This window comes from Odocoileus virginianus, unplaced genomic scaffold, assembly GCF_023699985.2.
Source record: "Odocoileus virginianus isolate 20LAN1187 ecotype Illinois unplaced genomic scaffold, Ovbor_1.2 Unplaced_Contig_35, whole genome shotgun sequence".
Taxonomy (NCBI): Eukaryota; Metazoa; Chordata; class Mammalia; order Artiodactyla; family Cervidae; genus Odocoileus; species Odocoileus virginianus.
In genome coordinates this window covers 536,543-551,515 of record NW_027224352.1, presented here as the reverse complement: position 1 = coordinate 551,515, position 14,973 = coordinate 536,543, and the positions used below count along the sequence as shown (strand labels likewise).

The 14,973-nt window shown below is 38.7% G+C and overlaps 1 protein-coding gene and 1 pseudogene across 2 annotated transcripts in view; one reads left to right on the top strand and one right to left on the bottom strand.

Annotated features, from left to right (window-relative positions):
* Positions 1-6,787: 6,787 nt before the first annotated feature.
* On the top strand, positions 6,788-7,292 carry LOC110122824 (ubiquitin-conjugating enzyme E2 D3 pseudogene; annotated as a pseudogene).
* Positions 7,293-9,643: 2,351 nt separating this feature from the next.
* The window catches only part of NBDY (negative regulator of P-body association), a 90,028-nt gene continuing 84,698 nt past the window's right edge, over positions 9,644-14,973 (bottom strand). For both annotated transcript variants that reach the window (XR_011486614.1, XR_011486615.1), the window contains exon 5: positions 9,644-13,947. The gene's annotated coding sequence lies outside the window, so the exon portion shown is untranslated. The remainder of the gene's footprint in view (positions 13,948-14,973) is intronic.

Here is a 14,973-nt window from a genome sequence, read left to right as displayed (position 1 = left end):
CTCTTGCTTGTTGTCCCTGCCCCCAGTGGGTGAGGTTGGTCAAGCGACTTGTGGAGGCTTTGTGGTGGTAGGCACTGGTGTCTGTGTTGTGGTGGGTGGAGCTGAGTCTTTTCCTTCTGATGGGCAGGGCCATGTCAGGAGGTGCATTTTGGGGTGTCTGATCTTTGTGCTATAAGCAGCCTATTTGCTTATGGGTGGGGTGTGTTCCTGTCTTTATTATTGTTTGGCATGAGGTGTCCAGCACTGGGGCTACAGACAGTTGGGTAGAGCCAAGTCATGGATTCAGATGGAGACCTCTGTGAAAACTGTTCCTGATTAAATTCTCTGAGGCTGGGAATTTCCTAGCAGCCCAGCATCCTCAACTTGCTTCTCCCACCCCAGAGACTCAAGCCTGACTTCCACTTTGGTACCAAGACACCACAGGTCTCTCATCACAGCAATAAAGGGGATTAAAGAGGAAAAAGAAAGAAAAGGCAAAAAAAAAAAAAAAAAAAACCCAAACAGTGAAATCAAAATCAAACAAGCAAAACAAAACCACAGAAACACACACACACACAAGAAACAAAAACAGAACCAAAAGAGAAATACAAGAGAACAATCAACCAGACAAAAGAAGCCCCAAATGAAATCATACCATTGAAAACAAAACTAGCAAAGGCAGAAAACAAAGTCAAAGCAAAGTAAAAATTGAAGAATAAAGTAAAGAAAACAAACCAAAGATGATTTTTAAAAGGGAGAAAAACAGAAAGCAAATAAAAATGGAAATATAAAGAAATCAAAAACAAAAAAAATATTTCAGAGAATAACAGAAAGGTAAAGTAAAAGTAGAAAAAAAATAAATTTTAAGCCCCAAAAGACTGAATAAAAATAATAAACAAAAAGAAAGAAGCAAAACAGAACCAAACAACAGAATGAATTAAAGCTTAATAAAAGCAACAGTAATAATAATGTTTTCCTAGTGTCTCAGTTCTCAGTTTCTTTGCCCCCACCATAAGTCACAGCCCATCACCTTTGCCTCCACAGGAGGCCCTCCATTGCCTCTAGGCTGGTCTATGGACTTGCTGTGGGACCTGTAGGGACAGCTCAGACTCTGGCCTGGTCCAACTCCTATGTGTGCTTGCCCCCAAGGTCCACAGTTGCCATAACTAGACTATTTCATTTTGGGGATCACTCATTGTCCATTCAGATATTCCATAGATGCAGGGTCTACTGATTGACTACAGAGATTTAATATGCAGCTTGTGCAACTGATGGAAAGACTTTCTATCCTCTTCCTCAATCACCTCACCACTAGGGCTAAGCTGTGATTTTATCCTCACCTTTGTATTTGGGTCATCCATGAGACTGTGCTCCTGAGGCTGCCCTGGAGCAATTGGGTCTGCCCTGGTGAGGACAGGATACAGAGGTGGCATGGCTGCTTAAATTGCAAGAGCCTCTGTGTGCTAGGTGTGCAGGAAAGCTAGTGGCCACAGGTGCGAGAGATATGGCCCTACCGGGAGCATTTTCTAGCACTATATGGCAGGCACATGAGGGCCAGCCCTGGCCAGTCTTTTTCTATTGCTCAGCAGCAGGTGCTGGTATATGAGGAAAGAAGGCTACAAATGCAGGTGGCTCACCCCCTGCATGTTACTCAGCAGTAGCATCCTGCTTCCCTGGCAGTCTGGTTTTCCGCCATAGATATCCCCCAGTGTGAATTTCCTCCCTCATGCCCCTTCAGGTTGCCACAACCAAAAGCAGCCTTTACCCTGGCTTTGGTCTCTAAACCCCACAATCCAGCTCCCAACCACTGTGTGCTCTGGTAGACACACACCCCAGTCCAGGCCACAACATGGTCTATTTGTATAGTTCTCACTCTGTTTCCTCTGCCACAGATCAGCCACTTCACCATCCTCCAACAACTTCAAAAGTTTCCTTTCTGTCCTGATCAACTGATTTCCACATTGGTGAGGGGGCTTCCCCTGATGTGGGAATCTCCCCTCTCCTTCAGCATGCCCCCATACAGGGTTCAGGTTTTGTTACACTTCTTCTCCTCTTCTCTTCTTTCTTTCTTCCTACCCAGTTATGCAAGAATCATTATAGTTCCTACTGGTGACCAAAGTCTTTGCTAGTGTTCAGCTGGTGTTCTGAGAGAGCTGTTACACCCATAGATGTATTCTTGATGCATCCGTGGAGAGAGATGCATTCCATGTCCTTCTACTTCTCTGCCACCTTGATTTTCCACAAGAATGTAGTTTTATTCTTAACTAGCATGATTTCTTCTTCCAGAATAAGAAAAAGGAAACTATAGAGGAAAATCATGATGGATTTTTAAAAATTATACAGAGCTTATGGAAAAAGGAAACTTGGTTGTGGAATTTTATGTGTGGTGCTGTTTTAATATTTGAATGCATTGATTTATATGCTTTTAAATGAGCCTTAATATCAAAAGTGTACTGATACAAAAGTAGAATGACTCTTTTATTGGATTATTTGTCTTTTCTTAATAGATTGTAAAAGATTTTTCTTTACCTTTCAAACAAACTGCTTAGGAAATAGTCTTAGTTTTAATAGAATAATTTCCTCCAACTTATGCTAACATTTATCATGTTCCAGATTTCTTACCAGAATGGAGCTTTTGTTTCATAGTGATCTGTGAACCAATTTAATCAGATGTTCAAATCGTTTGACTGTTTTGATAACCTCTCCAAAGGAAAAGCTAAAAGAAATTTTCTTCTTCTCAAATTGACTTTAAGATTTCCCAGAAGGCCCCTGGAAATCTTGGAGGGCTTGTTCTTTTATCTTGTAAGGAGAAAAAAGTAAATTAAGAAGTAATTGGGTTTATTCTATATATTTAATTGCATGAAAAGCATTTTCAAATAAGTAGAGAACTTAAACTACCCTAGATTATGCTCATATAGTAAACGTTATTACTAAACATATTTCAGAAATTGTATGAAGTCCATAGAAATATGTCATACACCTTTTAATACATGATTATCCTTTATATATTTTTTCAGTAATGATACCAGTTTTTATCTTAATATGTCAAAAATAACTAAGTATCCTTGTCTAATGAATTCTCCTTAGATATTTAACCATAGCGTGAGTGCATGGTAATACACTTCAGTCATGTCGGACTGTGTGCGACCCTATTGACTGTAGCCGGCCAGGCTTCTCTGTTTAACCATAGACATGTAATAAAATGCTTTGTTGTCATCCAAATATAACTTTTATTTTACTCTGATGATTTTCTGAAAATGCTTGCAAATAAAATGAAACATTTATCTTTTCTCCTTACCTGATCTTTCCAGAATTCAGAAACTCATATTGAGTATACTTATTTTCATGGCAATATATTATTTGTATAAGTTCAAGAAAAAACAGTTCTCCTTGTAACAGTACATAATTGGAAACATTGTTTATATTACCAAAACTTTCACTAAAATGTGATATTTGAGAATGGTGAATAGAATTAGATATGACTAGACAGTTTTAAGGAATCAAGATTGATATTATGGAACCAATGACTCTTGAATTAGCGTTCACAGCCTTGTAGGTGAGTAAGGAATGTTGCTTCTGGAAAGATATAGGAAACATAAGGTATGTGGGAAATTTCAAGAAGAGAACTCACTCAAATCTATAGGTACTGAAGATGAAATCTGGTGTTATATTCTTGGCTTGGCTTCCTACCATCAAGAGGCTTTTTAAAAGGCTAATTTGAGATTCTTTATAAATGCTCCAGTAAAGCAAACTCAAAAGGGCTTATGTTATCAATTACCATTCTTGCTGCACTTATGCAAATTCAGTTCAGTTCAGTTGCTCAGTCATGTCCAACTCTTTGCAACCCCATGGACTGCAGCATGCCAGGCTTCCCTGTCCATCACCAACTCCCAGAGCCTGCTCAAACTCATGTCCATTGAATCGGTGATGCCATCCAATCATCTCATCCTCTGTCGTCCCCTTCTCCTCCTGCCTTCAATCTTTCCCAGCATCAGGGTCTTTTCCAATGAGTCAGTTCTTTGCATCAGGTAGCCAAAGTATTGGAGTTTCAGCTTCAGCATCAGTTCTTCCAATGAACATTCAGGACTGATTTCCTTTAGGATGGACTGGTTGGATCTCCTTGCTGTCCAAGGGACTCTCAAGAGTCTTCTCCAACACCGCAGTTCAAAAGCATCAATTCTTCAGCACTCAGCTTTCTTTATAGTCCACCTCTCACATCCATACATTACAACTGAAAAAAACGATTGGTTGGATCTCCTTGCAGTCCAAGGGACTCTCAAGAGTCTTCTCCAACACCACAGTTCAAAAGCATCAATTCTTTGGCACTCAGCTTTCTTTATAGTCCAACTCTCACATCCATACATGACCACTGGAAAAACCATAGCCTTGACTAGACGGACCTTTGTTGACAAAGTAATGTCTCTGCTTTTTAATATGCTATCTAGGTTGGTCATAACTTTCCTTCCAAGGAGTAAGTGTCTTTTAATTTCATGGCTGCAATCACCATCTGCAGTGATTTTGGAGCCCAGAAAAATAAAGTCAGCCATTGTTTCCACTGTTTCCCCATCTATTTGCCATGAAGTGATGGGACCCAATGTCATGATCTTAGTTTTCTGAATGTTGAGCTTTAAGCCAACTTTTTCACTCTCCTCTTTCACTTTCATCAAGAGGCTCTTTAGTTCTTCACTTTCTGCCATGAGGGTTGTGTCATCTGCATATCTGAGGTCAGCTCACCCTTAATGAAGAAAAGGCAACTTATAAGAAATGGAGTTATATTGTTCAGAGCAAAGAAGGAAGTATTTTCTTTCTTTGAACAATAACAGGGACTGACAAATCCTTCACCAAACTCTACTCCGATTCTCCAGACTTTCTTCCCTATTAGGCCCTGACTTTTGGGCTTCTGTGTTTGTCTCTGCATTGTCAATGTTAGAAAGATTGCAGCAAGCAAGATTAGCAAGATTATCTAGAATTCCCCCATTCTTGATATCTGATCACCATCCATATCTAATTGGGTCCCTCATCCTCCACTGTCCCACAGGTGATAGCACCCTCACCTGTCTTCACTAAGAATTCTGTTAGGTCAGTTTAACCAGAATATCCCCTTACACCTGATGTTTTCTCTTAGTAATTTTCCATCCGTAGACTCCCTAACTCGCTTCTCAGTTATACCTTCTCAATTTTCCTTGCTTTATTTTCTCCCCCACCGCAAGAACCCATTGGAAGTGGTCCTGATACTTATCTCAATGGCTCTGCCTTACTGTCCTTAATAAGTGCCTTGAATGAATACTTTTTTTCCCTGTAACACAGGTCATCCACTTTCAGCACCCAGTCACATTGGCAAGTAAATCTAAATGGAAACTCTAGGTAGGTAGGCCTAGACCTCTTCTGTATTTCTTTCTTACTATGAAATTGTTTTTCCAAAGTGTAATTTCATATTGTACATTTTAAAAACTTCACATTATCTTGATTCCTCAGCATTGGACTGTGAACACTTCTAGATGTTCGGGTGCACCAAAACTGTTTCTAGCTACAAGTTCCCCTTTTTGCCCTCCCCTGTCTATGATCTCAGGACATATAAATACACCAGTGAAATTTTCTCATGCCTTTTGCTTTTATACTCCACCTCTACCCTTAAAGGCACTTGCCCAGCAGTATTTACTCTCCCTCTCAGCTCCCTATCTGCTTAGTCGAGTTCTTCACTTTGGCACTCCTCTCAAATCCTGTGTGATGTGCCATACATCTCTTTTCTAGAACCTGTATGTAATAAATCCTTTATTTTTATACTCTTTTATGAGTGTAGTTTTCATTACCATGTTGGAATAATCCTTAAAGATCCTACAAGGGTGACCTGCCCATTTACAATCTAAATTCATCTCCAGTGGAAGACCTGATTTTATCTCTAGATTTGTGATAATCTAACCTTTATGCTCTAGACATTTCATATTTGTTTAATTCTTAAAACAAATCTTAGGTAGGCATTAGCATAGTTCTTAAAGTTTAATTCTTCAGTTTTTCTTACATTTTGATATGCTATTAAAATTTTTAAAAGAAAACAGGCAGCCCAATAAAATTATGCAATATAAAATCATTTACAAAGGATATTCTTAGAGATAAAGAAGACTTAACAATATCTCAGTATTCTATAATAAGCCTGAAAAGCTTTTAAAGTGAGCAAATAGTAAATATTTTAAGCTGTGTAGGCTATATGGCCTTAGTCACAACTGCTCAGTTGTTTTTGTAGCAAAAGTAACTGTAGATACATGTAACTGATGGTATGTGGCTGTGTTCCAATAAAACGTTATTTATGGATATAGATGGTAGATGGGATTAGATTTATTGGTTTTATTTTCCAGCTTCCTGTCTATAAATGTGTCCTAAAGAAGAAGACTATATACAGTGTGTGTTTGAAAAGGCTGGAGTGGTGGTGAAAAAAATTGAGAGGAGCATAAAAGAGATAGCATTATGAAATATATTTTTTCAAAAGTCAGATTTGATATTTGCTCATGTTTTTAAAGGCTACAGTTTGAGAAAAAAAGTTTAATACTTTCCTCAATTACTACAATAAAACTGAAGAAAGGAGACGGGCCCCTATCAGAATGCACAAAATTGCCCTTTAGTCATTGCAGCACGACAGCTCCTGTTAACCAGCTTTGAGATTCTCGCGAGTTCCACCTCCTTCATACCAAGCGCCTGTGTCTGGCTGAACCGATGGGAGCGCAAGAGACAATCCTTCCCAGCTGCTAGTATAATCAAGGGTTTGGGCAGGACCTTTGAGCATGCGCTGAGATAGTGAGGAGACAGACTATGGCATAGACTATGGCGCTGAAACGGATTAATAAGGAACTTAGTGATTTGGCCCGTGACCCTCCAGCACAATGTTCTGCAGGTCCAGTTGGGGATGATATGTTTCATTGGCAAGCCACAATTATGGGACCTAATGACAGCCCATATCAAGGCGGTGTATTTTTGACAATTCATTTTCCTTCAGACTACCCCTTCAAACCACCTAAGGTTGCATTTACAACAAGAATTTATCATCCAAATATTAACAGTAATGGCAGCATTTGTCTTGATATTCTAAGATCACAGTGGTCTCCTGCTTTAACTATTTCTAAAGTTCTTTTATCCATTTGTTCACTGCTATGTGATCCAAACCCAGATGACCCCCTAGTGCCAGAGATTGCACAGATCTATAAAACAGAGATAAGTACAACAGAATATCTCGGGAATGGACTCAGAAGTATGCCATGTGATGCTACCTTAAAGTCAGAATAACCTGCATTATAGCTGGAATAAACTTTAAATTACTGTTCCTTTTTTGATTTTCTTATCCGGCTGCTCCCCTATCAGACCTCATCTTTTTTAATTTTATTTTTTGTTTACCTCCCTCCATTCATTCACATGCTCATCTGAGAAGACTTAAGTTCTTCCAGCTTTGGACAATAACTGCTTTTAGAAACTGTAAAGTAGTTACAAGAGAACAGTTGCCCAAGATTCAGAATTTTCTTTATTTTTTGGTGTTAATTCTTTCTTTAAAAAATATTTATTTTAGTTGGAGGCTAATTACAATATTGTAGTGGTTTTTGCCATACATTGATATGAATCAGCCATGGGTTTACATGTGTTCCCCATCCTGAACCCCCCTCCCACCTCCCTCCCCACCCCACCCCTCTGGGTCATCCCAGTGCACCAGCTCTGAGCACCTTGTCTCATACATCAAACCTGGACTGGCAATCTGTTTCACATATGATAATACATGTTTCAATGTTATTACCACAAATCATCACACCCTCGCCTTCTCCCACAGAGTCCAAAAGACTGTTCTATACATCTGTGTCTCTTTTGCTATCTCGCATATAGCATTATTGTTACCATCTTTCTAAATTCCATATATATGTGTTAATATACTGTATTGGTGTTTTTCTTTCTGGCTTACTTCACTCTGTATAATAGGCTCCAGTTTCATCCACCTCATTAGAACTGATTCAAATGTATTCTTTTTAATGGCTGAGTAATATTCCATTGTGTATATTAACCACAGCTTTCTTATCCATTCATCTGCTGATGGACATCTAGGTTGCTTCCATGTCCTGGCTATTATAAACAGTGCTGTGATGAACATTGGGGTACACATGTCTCTTTCAGATCTGGTTTCCTTGGTGTATATGCCCAGCAGTGGGATTGCTGGGTCATATGGCAGTTCTATTTCCAGTTTTTTAAGGAATCTCCACACTGTTCTCCATAGTGGCTGTACTAGTTTGCATTCTCACCAACAGTGTAAGAGGGTTCCCTTTTCTCCACACCCTCTCCAGCATTTATTGTTTGTAGATTTTTGGATAGCAGCCATTCTGACCAGCGTGAGATGGTACCTCATTGTGGTTTTGATTTGCATTTCTCTGATAATGAGTGATGTTGAGCATCTTTTCATGTGTTTGTTAGCCATCTGTATGTCTTCTTTGGAGAAATGTCTGTTTAGTTCTTTGGCCCATTTTTTGACTGGGTCATTTATTTTTCTGGAATTGAGCTGCAGAAATTGCTTGTATATTTTTGAGATTAATTCTTTTCAGTTGCTTCATTTGCTATTATTTTCTCCCATTCTGAAGGCTGTCTTTTCACTTTGCTTATAGTTTCCTTCATTGTGCAAAAGCTTTTAAGTTTAATTAGGTCCCATTTGTTTATTTTTGCTTTTATTTCCATTACTCTGGGAGGTGGGTCATAGAGGATCCTGCTGTGATTTACGTCAGAGAGTGTTTTGCCTATGTTTTCCTCTAGGAGTTTTTTTTTTTTTCTTAATGGAGCATGTGTGATATGTGGCCTGTGTCTTGGTTGTGAGACTAAAACCATTCCTAATTGCTCTAACATGCTGGAGAATCATCTGAGAGGGAGGGAGATGGATGCTGAGTTGTCACATCAAAGGAAGCAGCATTATTCTAGCAGCATCCATTCTTGTCTAAGCCTTCCACTGTTAGAGATTTGAGGTTACATGATATACTTTATGCTCATAACTGATGTGGCTGGAGAATTGGTATTGAATTTATAGCATCAGCAGAACAGAAAATGTGATGTATTTTATGCATGTCAATAAAGGAATGACCTGTTCTTGTTCTACAGAGAATGGAAATTGGAAGTCAAACACCCTTTGTATTCCAAAATAGGGTCTCAAACATTTTGTAATTTTCATTTAAATTGTTAGGAGGCTTGGAGCTATTAGTTAATCTATCTTCCAATACACTGTTTAATATAGCACTGAATAAATGATGCAAGTTGTCAATGGATGAGTGATCAACTAATAGCTCTGCTAGTAATTGATTTATTTTTCTTCAATAAAGTTGCATAAACAACAACAAAACAAAAAAACTGAAGGAATAGAAGTTTGGATTTTTACATGCATTGGCATACCAAATATTAATTTTATATATAAGTTCAGCATATCCAATTGGACAAATGTAAAGGAATGTATTCTATAATAATCCCTTAATTGTATCCTCATCACAAACACAGATAGGACAATGGATCTAAGACAAAAGGAAATGCAGGTTATTACTGACTGCCCCTATAAAAACGTTAAGACAATAAAAGAGGGAGCAAAGCAATTTCAAGTCAGTTTTAAAATACCAAACAATGTGTCTTGATAACTATTAAAGAAAATAATATTCAGTGACACTTTTTAAAGATGGTAAGGCAGACTTTATTCAGGACAGTTGAGACAGGTATAATAACAACTACAATGGGTTTTTACAATGGGGGGCAGAGATTGGTTTCAACTCCAAACACAGGATAGAAAAGTGGGTATTTATAGTCAAGAAGTAGTCTGTGGAAGACAAAAATACTGTGAGGAAAAGTCAGGTGTTCTGGTAAACTTTGAGTTGTCCATACAGCAGTAGGCTCAAAGGCTGCCTATTTAAAAAATGATGTGGCAATTATTTAACTTTATGACAAGTCATCAGTTTCACCTTGCAAGACTTTAAGCAAAGGACAGTTTCAGTCCTGAATGATTCTAAGTCAGGAGGGGGGAAAAAGTGGAAACTTTAATTTGGACAGTTGTAGCAGGATACAGGAGAAAAGAAGGATTTGGTAAGGACTGACAAAATGTGCAAGATGAAATCCACATGGGTACACCATAGTTTTCAGTTTTAAAAAAGTTCTGCCATGGGTGTACATGTCAATGTATGGCGAAACCAATACAATGTTGTAAAGTAAAATAAATAAATAATTTAAATAGAAAAAAAGTAAACCACTGAGCCACCAAAAACAAAAAGTTCCCTCTGCAATCACCTCCATTTTTATCAAAGATAATCAAAGTATTCATAAGACTAATTTGTTTACAAAATGAGTTAGTTTCATTAAACTTGGTTTTACTCTTTACATAAGTGAGGCACAGCGATTGCCCACATGGGCCCTTTTTAAGTTTGCTTTACTGGAACTTTACATATGGAATCTCAGGTTGGGCTTTTAAAAGCCTCTTAAGACTAGGAAAACAAGGCAAAAACTCATCACCAGATTTAGCCTGAAATACCTATAGATTTAAGTGTATTTCTCTTTTTTCAGGTCTTTGAAATATCCTGAGCTTCCTAAACCTGCCAGAAAGTGACATTCCTTACTCATTTGTAAGGCAAGAAAGCCTACAGACCAGGTATAGACAGTTTTTCTAAGGGGTGACTTCATAAGCATGCCTGTGTGCTCAGTTGCTCAGTCACTCATGTCCGACCTTTTGTAACTCAATGGACTGTAGCCTGCTAGGCTCATTCTTTTCATGGGATTTTACAGGCAAGAGTATTGGAGCTGGTTGCTGTTTCTTACTCCAGCAGATCTTCCTGACCAAGAAATCGAACCTAGTTCTCCTGTGTCTCCTGCGCTGGTAGGTGGATTCTTTACCACTGAGCCACCTGGGAAGCCTGGCTTTATAAGCACTGGTGCCTTAAAGTCAGTGGTCATCTGATTTATTTTACATCATTCTAAAATATAACATTCCTTTCAAAGCATTGGTAATAAACTAATGTTTGCAATTTTGTTCTGTTACAAGGAGAACAGACTCTAACTGAATTGATGCAAATAACTATATTTCCATAAAAATAAGAATATTCACTAAGAGTTTCCAAATTATTGAGGTATCAATTAAGAGGAAATGATAAAAAGGTTGACTTTTGTTTACAAAGATATGATTTACCAAATTACTCTAAGTTATAGATAGCTCGGGCTTCCCTGGTAGCTCAGTTGGTAAAGAATCCACCTGAAATTCAGGAGACCCCAGTTCGATTCCTGGGTCGAGAAGATCCCCTGGAGAAGGGATAGGCTACTCACTCCAGTATTCTTGGGCTTCCATGGTGGCTCAGATGGTAAAGAATCCATCTGCAATGCAGGAGACCTGGGTTTGATCCCTGGGTCGGGAAGATCCCTGGAGGAGGGCATGGCAACCCACTCCAGTATTCTTGCCTGGAGAATCCCCATGGACAGATGAGCCTGATGAGCTACAGTCCATGAGATCACAGAGTCGGACACAACTGAGCAACTAAGGACACCACAGCAGATAGATAGCTTAAGAGGAAAACATGTTTCCTTAAATCTGGAAAATAAAATATTTAATGTTTTAACCAGCAATATTTCAAACAAGAAGTCACATTCTAAAAATTCCAAAAATACATGTCAGTTCATTTAGTCAAATGTAATTAATTCTTATTTTTCTTGATCTCAGGCTGGGAAATATATGAATTCATGAGTTTCTTCATTAGTTCTGGAAATTCTTACACAGTTCAGTGGTATGGTCCTCAATTTATTGAAGGCATGCCATCATGGAGCATTCTTATTTGCAGCTAATTCTAAATACTTTCAGAGAATAATTACAATATGGCAGCAACTGAAAATGATGAAAGATTAAAAAATGACCATGGCTAGAGATCTGATGTAAGTTAATTTGTGTAGGAAATTTAGTTATTTCTGTAGCATACAACATGTTAATATACTAACTGAACAACAAGAATGTCAACATGTTTCTATGAACTTCATGTTAATTTTGAAATATCTACATTAAAAATATATATCTGTACACATATAATGAAAGACAGGTCATCATTACTTCCTTTTTGACAATGCTCTCCATGTAATTTGACATATCAGATAAATCTAAAACACCTCTGTTTTACAAGGTGAGAGAAAAATCCTTCAAGATTTTCCAGGGGGCTTCTAGGAAACCTCAAATTTAGTTTGCTGATGAAAAGGCTAAATTCAGAATTTTATTTTGAGAAGTTTCAAAATTGTCAAAAAGATTGAACAGTTGACTAAATAGGATCACAGGTAGATGGCTATCAATTTAATAAAAGTTATGAAAAATTTCAAACATTAATATAGATGGTTGTTGTTATTCAGTCACTCAGTCATATCCGACTCTTTGTGATCCCATGGACTGCAGCACACCAGGCTTCCCTGTCCTTCACTGTCTCCCAGAGCTTGCTCAAACTCATGTCCATTGAGTTGGTGATGCCATCCAACCATCTCATCCTCTGTCATCCCCTTCTCCTCCTGCCTTCAATCTTTCCCAGCATCAGGGTCTTTTCTAATGAGTTGGCTCTTTGCATCAGGTGGTCAAAGTATTGGAGCTTCAGCTTCAGCATCAGTCCTTCCAATGAATATTCAGGGTTGATTTCCTTTAGGATTGACTGGTTTGATCTTGCAGTCCAAGGGACTCTCAACAGTCATCTGTAACACCACAGTTAAAAAGCATTAGTTCTTCAGCACTCAGTCTTCTTTATGGTCCAACTCTTACATCATACATGACTACTGGAAAAACCATAGCTTTGACTATATGGATCTTTGTCAGCAAAGCAATGTCTCTGCTTTTTAATACACTGTCTAAGTTTGTCACAGCTTTTCTTCCAAGGAGCAAGGGTCTTTAATTTCATGGCTACAGTCACCATCTGCAGTGATTCTGGAGCCCAAGAAAATAAAGTCTGTCACTGTTTCCATTGTTTTCCCCATCTATTTGCCATGAAATGATGGGACTGGTGCCATGATCTTAGTTTTCTGAATGTTGAGTTTTAAGCAGCTTTTTCACTCTCTTCTTTCATTCATCAAGAAGCTCTTTAGCTCCTCTTTACTTTCCTAAGGGTGGTGTCATCCACATATCTGAGGTTATTGATATTTCTCCCAGCAATTTTGATTCCAGTTTGTGCTTCATGCAGCCTAGCATTTTGCAGGCTGTACTCTGCATATAAGTTAAATATCAGGGTGACAATATACATCCTTGATGTACTACTTTCCCAACTTTGAAACAGTCTGTTGTCCAGTTCTAACTGCTGCTTCTTGACCCACATACAGGTTTTTCAGGAGACAGGTAAGGTGGTCTGGTATTTCCATCTCTTTCAAAATTTTCCAGTTTGTTGTGATCCACACAGTCAAAGGCTTTAGCATAGTCAATGAAGCAGAAATAGATGTTTTCTGGAATTCTCTTGCTTTTTCTATGATCCAGCAAATGTTGGCAATTTGATCTCTGGTTCCTCTGCCTTTTCTAAATCCAGCTTGAACAACTGGGAGTTCTCAGTTCATGTACTTTTGAAGCCTAGCTTGGAGAATTTTGAGCATTACTTTGGTAGCATGTGAAATGAGTACAACTGTGTGGTAGTTTGAACATTCTTTGGCATTGCCCTTCTTTGAGATTAGAATGAAAACTGATTTTTTTCCAGTCCTGTGGCCACTGCTGAGTTTTCCAAATTTGCTGACATATTGAGTGCAGCACTTTAACAGCATCATCTTTTAGGATTTGAAATAGCTCAGCTGGAATTCCATAGCCTCAGCTAGCTTTGTTCCTACTGATGCTTCCTAAGACCCACTTGACTTCACACTTCAAGTTGTCTGGCTCTAGGTGAGTGATCACACTCTCATGGTTATTTGGGTCATGAAGATCCTTTTGGTATAGTTCTGTGTATTCTTGCCACCTTGTCTTAATATCGTCTGCTTCTCTTAGAAGGTTATGTGCTTATAAGGCAAACAAAAAAATCCTTAGCTCTTTTAATATTAAAAACACCCAATTTTCTTCAGTAATTAAAGACCTAATAAAGATTACATCAAACACAGAAAACCATTCTAAATCATAAAAACTTGATTTCTCAGGCAGGTAACTTAAAAGATAAAGAAATGGTTCTGAAGTAACAAATGCCACACTCCTGCATGTGGAATCTGTGAGCAAGTGAAACCAGACTGATCACAAAGGAAAATCACCTCAGCAGGTGATTAGAAAGGCGTGGTAACATGCTGGAAGGAGAATTCGGCACCAAATGGCCCAATCTGAAAGAAAGATTCCAGTACATCAACCTGAGAGTGAAGAGCGAAGGAAAAGTGACATCTGAGTGTGAGTTTCTTTGGGGGTTCTAGGTTGTTGACTGTTGCTTTCACTACTAGTCTTGGGGTTTTGTCTTCTGTACTATGTGGCCTGTGAAGTCTTGCTGCCACAGTAAGCAATTGGGCCTAAAACCCCAAGATGGGAGAACCAAGTCCAGGACTTTGGGCCACCAGACAACTCCCAACCCCAAAGGATATTAATCAGAAAGACCTCTCCCAAAGGCCTCCATCTCAACACTAAGACCAAGCCCCATCAAAACTCTAGCAAGCTCCAGTGCCTGATGTCTCATGCCAATCTTTCAGCAAAACAGGAATACAAAACTGCACATTAGCAGACAGGTTGCGTAAAGCCATATAAAGCCCAAATACATCCCAAAACACACTACTGGACACAGCTGTCCTCCAGAGAGACAAGATCCAGCTCCATCCATGAAAACAGTGGCACAAGTCCCCCAAACCAAGAAATGTTCACAATGCACTGGTCCAGCAGACCCATGGAAGGCAGACTACAATTAAGAGGAACTGTGGCCCTCCACCTTGCAGAAAGGAGACCTAAAACACACTAAATTAAACAAAATGAAGACAATAAACATGTAGCAGATGAAGCAATATGGTAAAAACCCACAACATGAAACAAATGAAGAGGAAATAGGCAGTCCACCT